The sequence below is a fragment of the Leucopleurus acutus genome (assembly GCF_964270905.1).
Source record: "Leucopleurus acutus genome assembly, chromosome: 8".
Lineage (NCBI taxonomy): Eukaryota > Metazoa > Chordata > Mammalia > Artiodactyla > Delphinidae > Leucopleurus > Leucopleurus acutus.
In genome coordinates, this window is record NC_139151.1 from 58,824,794 (window position 1) to 58,836,858 (window position 12,065).

Consider the following 12,065-nt stretch of genomic DNA (forward strand, 5'->3'; position numbering starts at 1 on the left):
AGGCTTCAGTAGTTGTGGGGCATAGGCTCAGTAGTTGTGGCACAAGGGCTTAGTTGCTCCACGGCATGTGAGATCTTCCCGGACCAGGGATCAAACCTGTGTCCCCTGCATTTGCAGGTGGATTCTCAACCACTGCACCACCAGGGAAGTCCATGGATTGTATTTTTTAAATGAATAAAAGTATCCCCCTTTTAGCCCATTTTATGCTTTTAGTCACAATTTTTATTATTTCTTATATCACTCTTACCATCCCCTACTTTGCACTTACCTAACATAGCTTTGTTTGTGGTTTTTAATGTAAATTTTCTTTGTCTTTTAACTTTTTTACTTAAAATTTTGAATGAATAATGTATCTATGTTTCAACAATTAAAAATACAAGAAAAAAAGATATACAGAGAAAAGCCTCCCTCCATTCTCCATTATTCATCTACCCACTTCCCACTTCTCCCTTCACCCATAAGCTGGAAAGTGGTTTCATTATTTTCTTGTGTATCCTTGAGTTTCTCTGTGCAAATACAAATATTTCTACTTATTTTCCTTTTTTTTTAAACGCAATCCATTTTATTTTTTTTATTTTTGTGTTTTTGAGGCACACAGGCCTCTCACTGTTGTGGCCTCTCCCGTTGCAGAGCACAGGCTCTGGACACGCAGGCTCAGCGGCCATGGCTCACAGGCCCAGCCACTCCACGGCATGTGGGATCTACCCAGACCAGGGCACGAACCCGTGTCCCCTGCATCGGCAGGTGGACTCTCAACCACTGCGCCACCAGGGAAGCCCTAATTTATTTTTATTTATTTATTTTTGGCTGCATTGGGTCTTCGTTGCTGTGTGCGGGCTCTCTCTAGTTATGGTGAGCAGGGGTTGCTCAGCAGTTGTGGTGCAGGAGCTTAGCCGCTCTGCAGCATGTGGGATCCTCCTGGACCAGGACTCGAACCCACATCCCCCACATTGGCAGGTAGACCCTCAACCACTGCGCCACCAGGGAAGTCCCTATTTTCCTTTTTTTAAAACACAAACATAACATACACAATACACAGAATCTTGCATTTTATCACTCAATTGTACCTTGGGGATTTTTCTTAATCTTCCTTCTTCAACTTGCACATTGCAAGTTTCCTCATTCTTTCTAGGGGCTGCAGAGTATCCCATCGTATAGAGGTTCCAGAATGTATTTAACCAATTCTGTGTTGGTAGACATTTGGATTGTTTCCAATTTTTGCTAGTACAAACAATGTTGCATTGAATAGCTGTGTGCATACTTTTTGTCCATGTAGGAAAATTTCACAGAAATATTATTACTAAATCAAAAGTATTGTGCATTTGTAAATTTGATAACTACTGCTGAATTGCATGTCATTGGGTTGTACCAATTTACCCTCCCATCAGCACTGTGAGAGAACGTATTTCTCCATAGCTTCACCAACACCGTGACAGCAAACTTTAGCAATTTTGCCAATCTGATAGGTGAAAAATCTTGTCTCGGTGTATTTGGATTTGCATTTCTCTTATTTCGAGCACATCTTTTAATAACAAAAGAGGCACTTAAGATCTATGTGCATTTCTTTTTCTATTATATCCTTTAACCATTTTTCTATTAGGTTGTTGGGCTTATTGATTCCTATTAGCTTCTTATATTTTAGGAAGATTATCTATCCCTCTGTTATCTGAATTAAAAATGGTTCTTCCCAACTTATCATTTGTCTTTTGAATTTACTTAGGTTTTTCTTTTTTAATTGTAGAAGTTTTTATTTTTCTGCTGTTGAATTGATCAATCTTTTCTCTTATGGTTTCTCGATTTTGAGCCATAATTAGAAAATCCTTTCCTACTCTAGGATCTTTTCCCCATGTTTTCTTTTAACACTCATATCCTATTTTTTACATATATATCTTTACTACACTTGGACATTATGTGTATTTGAAGTATTTCTTATAAGCAGAATATAGTCTAGTTGAATTTTATTTTTAAACATGAGGCTGAGAATCTTTGCCTAGCATAGCATAATTTATTTATATCTATTTCATAACTGATGTAGTCTCATTTTACTTCTTTATTTTCGTGTTTCCTTATTGCTTTGTTTTTTCTTCTCTGCTATACATTCTAGGTTTTTCTTGTTTTTATCTTCTATAATGGTTTAGAAAGTAGAGCTCCAGTTTGTAATTCTATAAGCCTTCAGATTGTCAAGCACATATATTTAAACTCATATGTACCCAGTTACTAAAGTCAATAAAATGTGTCACTTATTGATTATGTGCTAGACACGGTGCTGGCTGCTTTCCCTGAGTCTCTACTGCTGTCTGCATTTTACAGACAAGGAAACAAAGCTCAGAGTGCCTAAGTAGCTTCCCCAATTTTCGATGATCTCCTCTAGATGATACGAAATTTAGTAGGCTTCAGGCCATCAGGGCCACCCCTGGAGCTGGAATGGAAGAAATCTCACTTAAACACCATGGCTGAAAAGGAAGGAGGAGTGAATTCTTCCAAGTCAAATCCCCAAAGGATTCAAAAATCCCCACAGTGGATTTCACAAGGGCCTCACAACCCTGTGATATCAAACTGTTGGATTCCTGCCAGTCTGATAGGTGAAAAATCACATTTCCTGTAGTTTGGGTTTGCATTTCTCTTATGAGGGAAACAAGCATCCTTTCATGTTTGCAAGCCATTTGCATTTCCATTTCTATAAACTGCTTGTTCACATCCTTTGCCCACTTGGGAAGCATCCAGCAAATGACCACTATATCAAAGCTTCCTGGGGCATGTGTTTGTTTTGAGAATACCAAGCAGATGACTTTTAGAGGTTTATTCTGTTTCTCATAGAAAATCATTTCAGACATAATAAACTCTTCATCTGAATTTTCAGAACAGTTTTCTCCTCCTGTGTGTAGGATCTTTTCACAGGTCCCATGTCGATTGTTTTTGTTCACTCTTGCTCCACCAGGCAGAGAAAAAGCCAGGCCATGCACCGCCTCCTGCCCCTCTCAGCTTTACGTTGCATTGCTTAATAATGGTGGAAGTCTCAATCCCACCGTGAAACAGATGTTGTAGACACAGAAAAAGAGAAGCTGATGGGGTTTATTAGGGAATTATCACCAACATCCTCAATAATAGCTGGAACTTAAATATCACTATCTATCTATATTTATATCTATAGTGTATATTATATGTAGTATATAGCATATATAGTATAATATATAGTATAGTATATACAGGTACACTTATTTATATATATGTATGTGTATACATATATATACTAAATATATACACACTAAATTTACACACATGCACGTAAATTTAGTTCTCACAACAATGCTCTAAATTGGTATTACTACTATTCCCATTTTACAGGTGACAAAGGTGAGGCACAGAGAGGTTAGGTTACTTGCCCAAGCTCACACAGTTAATAACTGATGGAGCCAGGACTCTACCATGACTTTCTGGTGCTGGAATCCATGCCCTCAACAACCCTGACGGTTGGGGTATGGCCAAAAGTCCATTTAGTCATTGCTGTCCCTGTGTCCCTGAGAGAAGAGTAAGCAGTGGGAGTTAGTCTGTTTTATTTACTTTGGAACCATTGGTTCTTCATTCATTAATTCATTTAATCCTATGATTCATTCATTCAACAAATATGTATTGAGTGCCTATTACGTGCCAAGGCATGTGCTAGGTGCCAGAGGCATCAAGATAAATTTTAGACACGGTTCTTGTCCTTAAGGAGCTTGCAGTAAAGGAGAAGGGAGGCATGTGGTCAGTTAATGACACAGTATGACACATGCTATTCTGTTTCAGAGGGAGAAGCAAGTGGTGTGTCATCCAAGAATGTGTTTCTCAATCTGTCCTTGTCTACCATCTAGTTAGTGCAATTTCTCCCTCACACTTTGCCTTATGATCCTCTCTTATCTTTAGTTTATATAGTATAATGGCAAGTTTTTGTATTATTGCTTATCTTCCTGATCATTTCACAGGGAAAATGATAGTGGAATGATCAGTCATGTCTACCCTAATTTTTTTTTTTCATCCAAGAAACGTGGCCTTGTTCCTGAGAGTGATGGGGAGCCAGGAAGGGTTCTGAGTAGGACAGACGGGCACTTTAGAATGAGGTCTCTGGATGTAGTGTGGAAAATAAATTGGATGGGGGAGGTGAGGCAGGCAGTGCAATGAGAAGGCTGATCAATAGTTCAGGTGGAGGATGAGATCTGAGCAAATGCTGTGGCTGGGGGAAAGGGGAAGGGTATGGATCCAAGGAATATTAAGGGAATGGAATTCAAAGGATTTACTAATTCATCCAATAATGTTTAATGAGCATCTACTAAGCGCTGGCACTGTGTCAGGTGCCAGGAATACAGCAGAAAACAAGATAGACACAGTCCCTGCTTTCATTCAGTCTAGAAGGAAAAGATAGACAATTGGAGCTTTTACAATAAAAGATAATAAATGATGTGACAGGACACTACAGAATAACAGAAGGGAGACATGGAGGGTGTGAGGGAGGAGTCCAGACTGATGTCTGGATTTCTGCCTTGGCTGTAGAAGTAGATGGTGGTATCATTATCTGAGCCAGGGAACTCAGGAGGGCAGAACCCCATGGATGTCTCTTGGAGTCCCCCAAGCCCAGGACACGCAAGAGAAGGGGAGGTGGTGAGCAAATGACCATTGAATGAATAAATAAATGGATGAGGGCTTGTGGATACTCCCCAGCCCCCAGCCTGACTCTGAAAGAGGAAGATGGGGAGTGGTCCAGAAAGAAACTTGAAGTTTCAGGAATCCCAGTGGTTACTCAATACCTGCAAACCACTAACCTCTTTTCAGTTACCCAACGGGCCACATGCGGCAGCTGTCACTTTCTTCTGATGGCCAGCAACCAGAGCTGGGCTGCCATGACTCAATATATTTGGGGCCTGGGCAGCAGGCAGACTCAGCATAGCCCTTGGTTATTCAGAGGCCATCAGCCTGGGCCCCACAGAGTGTTGGAGGAACTGAGGGAGGAGAGAACCAGCCTTGCAAAGTCCCTGGGTACATGTCCCCCGAGTTAGGGACCCTTCCTCTGGCTCCCGCATCCCCCATGGGCCCTCTGTCTCGGCATTGAGACCCCATCTCTGGGTCTATCTGCCTCCATCCAAGGGCAGGGACTGGGTGATCACTCTTTGTATCCCCAGCACCCAGTCCAAACAACCATTTCTCCCCAGCACATGATAGAAATTGTTTCTTGAGTTAGTTCGTAGTGCTATGCCTTCACCCCCAGGGCTTAGTCTCGACCCTCAGGAGAAGCCCTGCTAACAGCCACACAAACGCCAGTCCCATTCTTGGCATGTGGCAAGGATGCCCATGGTGGGACTTCCTGATGGTGCCGTGGTTAAGACTCTGCGCTCCCAATGCACGGGGCCTGGGTGCGATCCCTGGTCAGGGAACTAGATCTCACATGCATGCCGCAACTAAGAGTTCACATGCCACAACTAAGGAGCCCACTGCTGCAACTAAGGTGCCCGCCTGCCACAACTAAAACACAGCGCAACCAAATAAATAAGTAAATAAATATTAAAAAATAAACCAGAATATATTTTAAAATTCATTTCAAAACAAAAGGATGCCTATGGTTATGTCCCTGAGTGGGCAGGCTGAGGCTCTGAAAGCATCTGAGCAGGTAGGAAAAGGCACCAACCCACTGCCCCACCACTCCCCCCCGAGCCTGTCAATATCTGAGAGTCTTAGAATTGTAGAATCTTAGAATCTGAAGGACAGAAAGGCCCTCTGTGGTCATGACCTCCAATTGCCCTTTTGTGAAATTCCAACTGTCCTGTCCAGGCCCTGATCACAGTGCCCTTGGCAACAGGAACTCACCGCAACCTGGGATCTGGGACCTGCCTTATGTGATTTCCCTGAGGGTCTCCTTTCTATCTTCAAGCCCACACAAACCCCAGCTGCCCCCAGGGACCAGAACGGGCCACCAGAGCCAGGGCTGGGGATGGGAGTGGGGTCCCTGCAACTGTTACCTCCAGTTCTCTGCCGTCCCCAAGAGATGAGGAAGTAAGCAGGAAATCCTTTCTCCAAGGCCACAGTTAAATTGTCATCACATGCAATAACCAAACGATCAATGGGGCTGCATCAAGGTCAAGTAGGGCAAGAGACAGGCCACTTTACCAAGCAGGAAGCTGAAGTGTTGTAGACTATTTTAAGGTCATGTGCAATCGTGGTTAAAAGCACCTCTGTTACGTATGAGCTGTATGACCTGGTGCTTAATCTTTCTGGCCTTAGTTTTCTTGTAGGTAAAATGGGACACTGACCCGGTGGGCTTGCTGTGTGGATTAAATGAATGTACACAAAGGGTCAGCCCAGTACAGCACTAAGGAGGCACTCAGTGAATCCGGGCTCTCACATGGAGATGTCTGGAGACCACGTGAGCTGAACACCACCCCTGGCTCCTCAGGACCCAGAGTCTGTCCAGGCTGATGGCCAACTGCAGTGCCATTGGGAAGAGAGAGGCCTGCTCCATCCTGGCAATTGCCCAGTGCTCTTGGCTGTGCCCGTCTTGTGGTCTCCCCACCCCTCGGGTCTCTTCTACCTGAAAGTGGGCTAGGGCTCTCCTTCCAACTCTTGAGTCACTTATTTGTGTGGCTCTTCAAGCAAAATGTCATGTGTTTACTGAAGTTTCCCAAGTGCCTGCTGGGAACAGAGCCCTGTGTGGGAGGTCCAGGGGACCAGAAGAACCGCGGAGAGTGGGTCCAGGGAGGTGGGGAGTGCCACACAGCCAGCCCCGGGCAAGGCAGGAAGTGGCCAGGCGAAAACTGCAGGCAGCTTCCACGGAACCCCACAGCTATCCCAGTTAAATTCATTCTCAAGTACGTATTAGACAAAGTTTTTTTTTAATGGCTATAGACATAATGTCTCTTCATTAAAAAACATCTGAAAAATACAGAAAAATATAAAACAAAATAAAAGTTCTGACAGTCCTAATCCACACAGATAACTGATGTTAAGATTGTGGTGTGTTTTGTATCAGAGTTTTCTACGCATTGTAACCTAGTCATAATGCACATATAATTGTATCCTCTGCTTTTTTTCACTCACCATCATGGCACAAATAAACATTTTCCTGGGATTTTACAACCTAGTCATTTTATTTTATTTTATTTTGGGCCGCACGACACGGCTTGTGGGATCTTAGCTCCCCAACCAGGGACTGAACCCGCGCCCTCAGCAGTGAGAGTGCAGAGTCCTAAACACCGGACTGCCAGGGAATTCCCTATAACCTAGCCAGTAAAATTCTACCCTGTCGATTTCAGCTCATCATTCTTACAAAAATCCTTAACTTGTGTTGAGATTTAGCCGCCTCTTCCCAGGATAGAAGGATGCTGGGTGCCAGCCTGGAGGAGAAGGGAGAAAGAGGAGGAGAGGAAGGAGAGTGGAGGTGAAGAGACAAAACCAACCCCACTGGAGGTTCATTCTCTTTTCCCCTCTCTCCCCGTCAGGCTAAATCTGTTTCTCAGTATTGAAAAACCCAAGGGAGTCATCTGACCCCCAGAGTCACCCGGGCATACCTGATGTCCTTCTGAATCTTTCCCCTGCTCATTCCATACACCCTTCCCTAAAAGGAAGGGAGCTCACTCCCTGGTGGGTCAAAAGCCTTCTTTCCTGGGCACCAGTCCTGCAGACCCTGGACAACAAAGACCCTGCTCCAGCCTCCCTGCCTAACCTTGGATCCTGTGCCCACTTGTCACGTGACCTGGTTTCCAGGCCTCTGTAGTCTGGTCACCTTCTCCTGACCCACAGCATACCCCAACATGTCAGAGAGGCCTGAGAGATCAGGTGGGTCTGGCTGAGTGTGCAGCAGAGCAGGGCAGTCACCTCTCTTCTGAATGCTATGTCTCTGTTAATGCCTCCTTCATTTGCTTGTTTGGTAGCCGTTGCCTTGGCTCACATAGAGTTGTGCTCAGCTCAAACTCTGAGCTCGTTTTTGCATTATTGTTGGTAAACCAGTTCACCCACATCCTGTGCTTGGACAATCACTTGAAGAAATCTACTGCAAGACTTGATTCTTTGCTCTCTTTATGTATTTGAATTGTGATTCAACTCTTTCTCTTGGCTTCTTGTAGGAGAATTTGATATATGTGTGCTGTCTTTATCCAACCTATTGATAAGATGATAACTTGACAGGCCCAAGACAGAAATCCCCTTCCCACAGGCCCTAGTCCATAACCAGAGCTGCTACATAAGTTTGACCAGCTTCCTAAAAACCTGTGAAGATATATCACCTTCTTTAAAAATCTAATCATGCAGAGGTATACACAAAAGAATTGAAAACAGGTACTAAAACAGATATTTATACGTGAATGTTCATAACAGCACTATTCACAATAGCCAAAAGGTGGAAACAACCCAAATGTCCAGGAATGGATGAACAAAATGTGGTAGATTCATACGATGGAATGTTACTCAGCCATAAAAGGAATGAAGTTCTGACACATTCTACAGTGCAGATGAACCTTGAAAACATTACTCCACGTGAAAGAAGCCAAACACAAAAGGTCACATATTATGATTCCATTTATATGAAATATCCAGAATAGGTGTGGGGGCTGAGGAGAGAGGGAAATGAGGAGTGACTGCTTAACGGCTATGGGGTTTTCTTTTGGGGTGATGAAAACATTTGGAACTAGTTAGAGGGGGTGGTTGTACAACACTATGAATGTATAAATGGCATTGAATTGTGCAGTTTGAAACGGTTAATTTTATGTTAAGTGAATTTCACCTCAACTTAAAAAATGCAACTGCAGGGCTTCCCTGGTGGCACAGTGGTTGAGAATCTGCCTGCTAATGCTGGGGACACGGGTTCGAGCCCTGGTCGGGGAAGATCCCACATGCCGCAGAGCAGCTAGGCCCATGAGCCACAACTACTGAGCCTGCGTGTCTGGAGCCTGTGCTCCGCAACAAGAGAGGCCGCGATAGTCAGAGGCCCGCGCACCGCGATGAAGAGTGGCCTCCATTTGCCACAACTAGAGAAAGCCCTCGCACAGAAACGAAGATCCAACACAGCAAAAATAAATAAATTAATTAATAAACTCCTATCCCCAACACCTTCTTTAAAAATAAAAAATGCAACAGCAAAACGAAAACAAATGCATCTGCAAAAGAAAAAAATCCAATGCATTCATCAGACAACCTTGTGCCAAGTACCGGGGACACTGAGATGAAGGAGACCAGCTCCCTGTTTTGGTCTGGTAGAGCCCAAAGCCTTTGACACTAACAGGGCGCTATCCTCTGAGAGTCACCATCCTTTTTGTGGGTTCCCTCATTGGTTACTATTAACACCACCATGCAGACTTCCAGGGGTGCTGCCCCTCCCATCTTAGTGACTGGGCTGTTACAACACAGAATGCATCCTCTTAGTAACTTTGCAGTGGAGAAACCTGACAGACATAACCTTGGCCATGTGATCAAGGTTAACATCCACAGTAATGAGTCATGTTGATCGAATGTACCCTTGATCTGACGTGATGAGAACAGCACTTTAGCTGTGAGGTCTTACTCCTAAGGACTCTTAACTCTAGTCTAATCACGAGAAAAACATCAGGAAAACCCAAATTGAGAGGCAGTCTACAAAATACCTGACCAATACACCTCAAAACTGTCAAGGTCATCAAAAACAAGTAAAGTCTAAGCAACTGTCCAGACCAGAAAGAGGGTAGGGAGGCATTATAACTAAATGTGAGGAAGTATCCTGAGATGGAAAAAGGACATTAGGTAAAAGTTAAGGAAATACAAATAAAGTATGGACTCTAGTTAGCTGACAACAGTGTACCAATACTGGTTCGTTAGTTGTGACAAATACAAGATGTTACAATAGAGGAAACTGGGTGGGGAAGTATATGAGAATCCTCTGAACAATCTTTGCAACTTTTCTGTAAATATAAAACTATTCTTGGGACTTCCTTGGTGGTCCAGTGGTTAAGACTCCGCACTTCCACTGCAGAGGGCACAGGTTCGATCCCTGATCAGAGAACTAAGATCCTGCATGCTGTGCAGCATGGCAAAAAAACAAAAACAAACCAAAAAAAAGCTATTCTTTTTAAAATTTTATTTATTTTAAAAGATTATCTTAAAAATGTATCCTTCTAGGGGCTTCCCTGGTGGTGCAGTGGTTGAGAGTCCGCCTGCCGATGCAGGGGACGTGGGTTCGTGCCCCCGGTCCGGGAAGATCCCACATGTCGCGGAGCGGCTGGGCCCGTGAGCCATGGCCGCTGAGCCTGCGCGTCCGGAGCCTGTGCTCCTCAACGGGAGAGGCCACAACAGTGAGAGGCCCACGTACCGCAAAAAAAAAAAAGTATCCTTCTAAAATCCTTACAAGGGCTATAACAAGGCTGTTCAGATAGAGGTGACAATGGAGAAATGAACAGAGTGGAGTGTGACCTGCTAAACAGTTTGGTGTAACAGGTGTCATTTGTTCTCGGGTGCTAAGTGACCCAGAGAGAAAAATAAGGGCTTGCCTGATTGCGACCCTACTTTCCAAGTTCCTCAGCAGCCTCTTCCTGACTTGGGAGCCCCCTTGTAGACACCAATACCTTTAAAAATCCAGACTAAGAGTCAGGGTTTCTCTTCCATAGCCAAGGACCCCATAGCAGTTCTGCTTTCCAGACCCTGGACCACATATCTTCCCCAGAGGACTTACACGGGGAAGAAATTTAGGTGAGATGCCTCATTGCCTTTTCACAGGTGTAGTTTCGAGGCCTGATGGTTATGTTCTAACTCAAAAGTAGAATGATATTTTAATCCTACGTAATATCCATAGATGCTCCCACCCATTAATCAGGGATTACTTCCTTCTCTACTGAGCAAATATTCCTCCATTTGGTACGTGATATCATGGATGCCTTTGAACGAGGCCTTTCTCAAATACAAATGCAGGGCAGGGCACTGTAGAAGTTAAGAGGAATGGTTTAGAATAAACAACCCTAGATTCAAACCCTGATTCCATCACTTGTTAATTTACTTAAACCCTATGACCCTGTTTCCCCCACTGTAAAATAAGGATGATAATAATAATGTCTATTTTATAGGATTGTTGGAGGAAGAGATAATTCATGCAATGTGTTTAGCACAGAACCTGATATAAGGTCTCAGGTTCCTGTCAAGTTTCTTGGATGGAGCTGATGAGAAATCCACAGGCTCCAGGGAAGTGGCACTTGCCACCAAGGCCACTAGTCCCTGAGTGAAACAGAAGCCAGAATAGAGAGAGAGGACTGGCTGGATCCTGGAACAAATAGGAGGAATGGAAGGGGTAGCAAAGGATCTATCCACAGCCAAACTTGACTCTGAGGGTTGCTGGTGAGGAGACTGGCACAGAGTGGCTCTCAAGGTCTCAGGCATGTCTGTATCCAACAGTACGCTATATTCTCCGAGGCAATTGTAAGATGAATCATCGTGAAAACTGCCCCACACCCACTCCTGTGAGGACTTGCCCTGTACCGGGTACATACCTGGAGAGGCCAGCGAAGTCCAGGAGGTCCAAGACGTGGGTTTTGATGTGGCCTGAGCTCCTGGAACCCTCTAGTTGAAGGACCGTGAGGAGGCTTGTGTGGTACACCCAGGGGCAGCCAGGGTGGCAGAACAGTCGGAAGCCTCTGGGCGTTTCACCCCCAATTGCACCCTGGTGCCCAGCACTATACCTGGCACACAGTAGGTGCTTACTGAGCACACAGATGAGAGAATGAAAGGTACCTGTCCTCAAGTCCTTCACAGTCTAGCAGAGGAGACATGGCATACTGCAGACCCATGAAGCATCTTGCCCAGAAGGAAGCCTGGACTGTGGCCATTGAATACCTTGAGGGAGCGAAGCACTTGCAGGGTGATGTGTGGTAGGATGGTGTGAGCCTGGGCCACGGAGGAGGAAGGCTGTGTCTGCACAAGGGGACCAGCTACCCCAAGAGTACTGAAGAGTGCATGACTCAGGGTAGGGCAGGGCTGTGGGCTGGAGGAAGGGCGGAGTACCCTGGGAAAGTGCCAGTGAACCCCAGGAGGAGCTAGCCTCATCTCTGCCTTCCTGATTCCTTCCCTCCTTTATTGTTTCTGTGCAA

At 44.7% G+C, this 12,065-nt stretch overlaps 1 protein-coding gene across 1 annotated transcript in view; it reads right to left on the bottom strand.

The window, feature by feature from the left end:
* Positions 1 to 11,523, bottom strand: part of P2RY2 (purinergic receptor P2Y2) — a 35,812-nt gene extending 24,289 nt beyond the window's left edge. The window contains exon 1 of the mRNA XM_082845112.1: positions 11,469 to 11,523. The gene's annotated coding sequence lies outside the window, so the exon portion shown is untranslated. The remainder of the gene's footprint in view (positions 1 to 11,468) is intronic.
* Between the last annotated feature and the right edge of the window lie 542 nt (positions 11,524 to 12,065).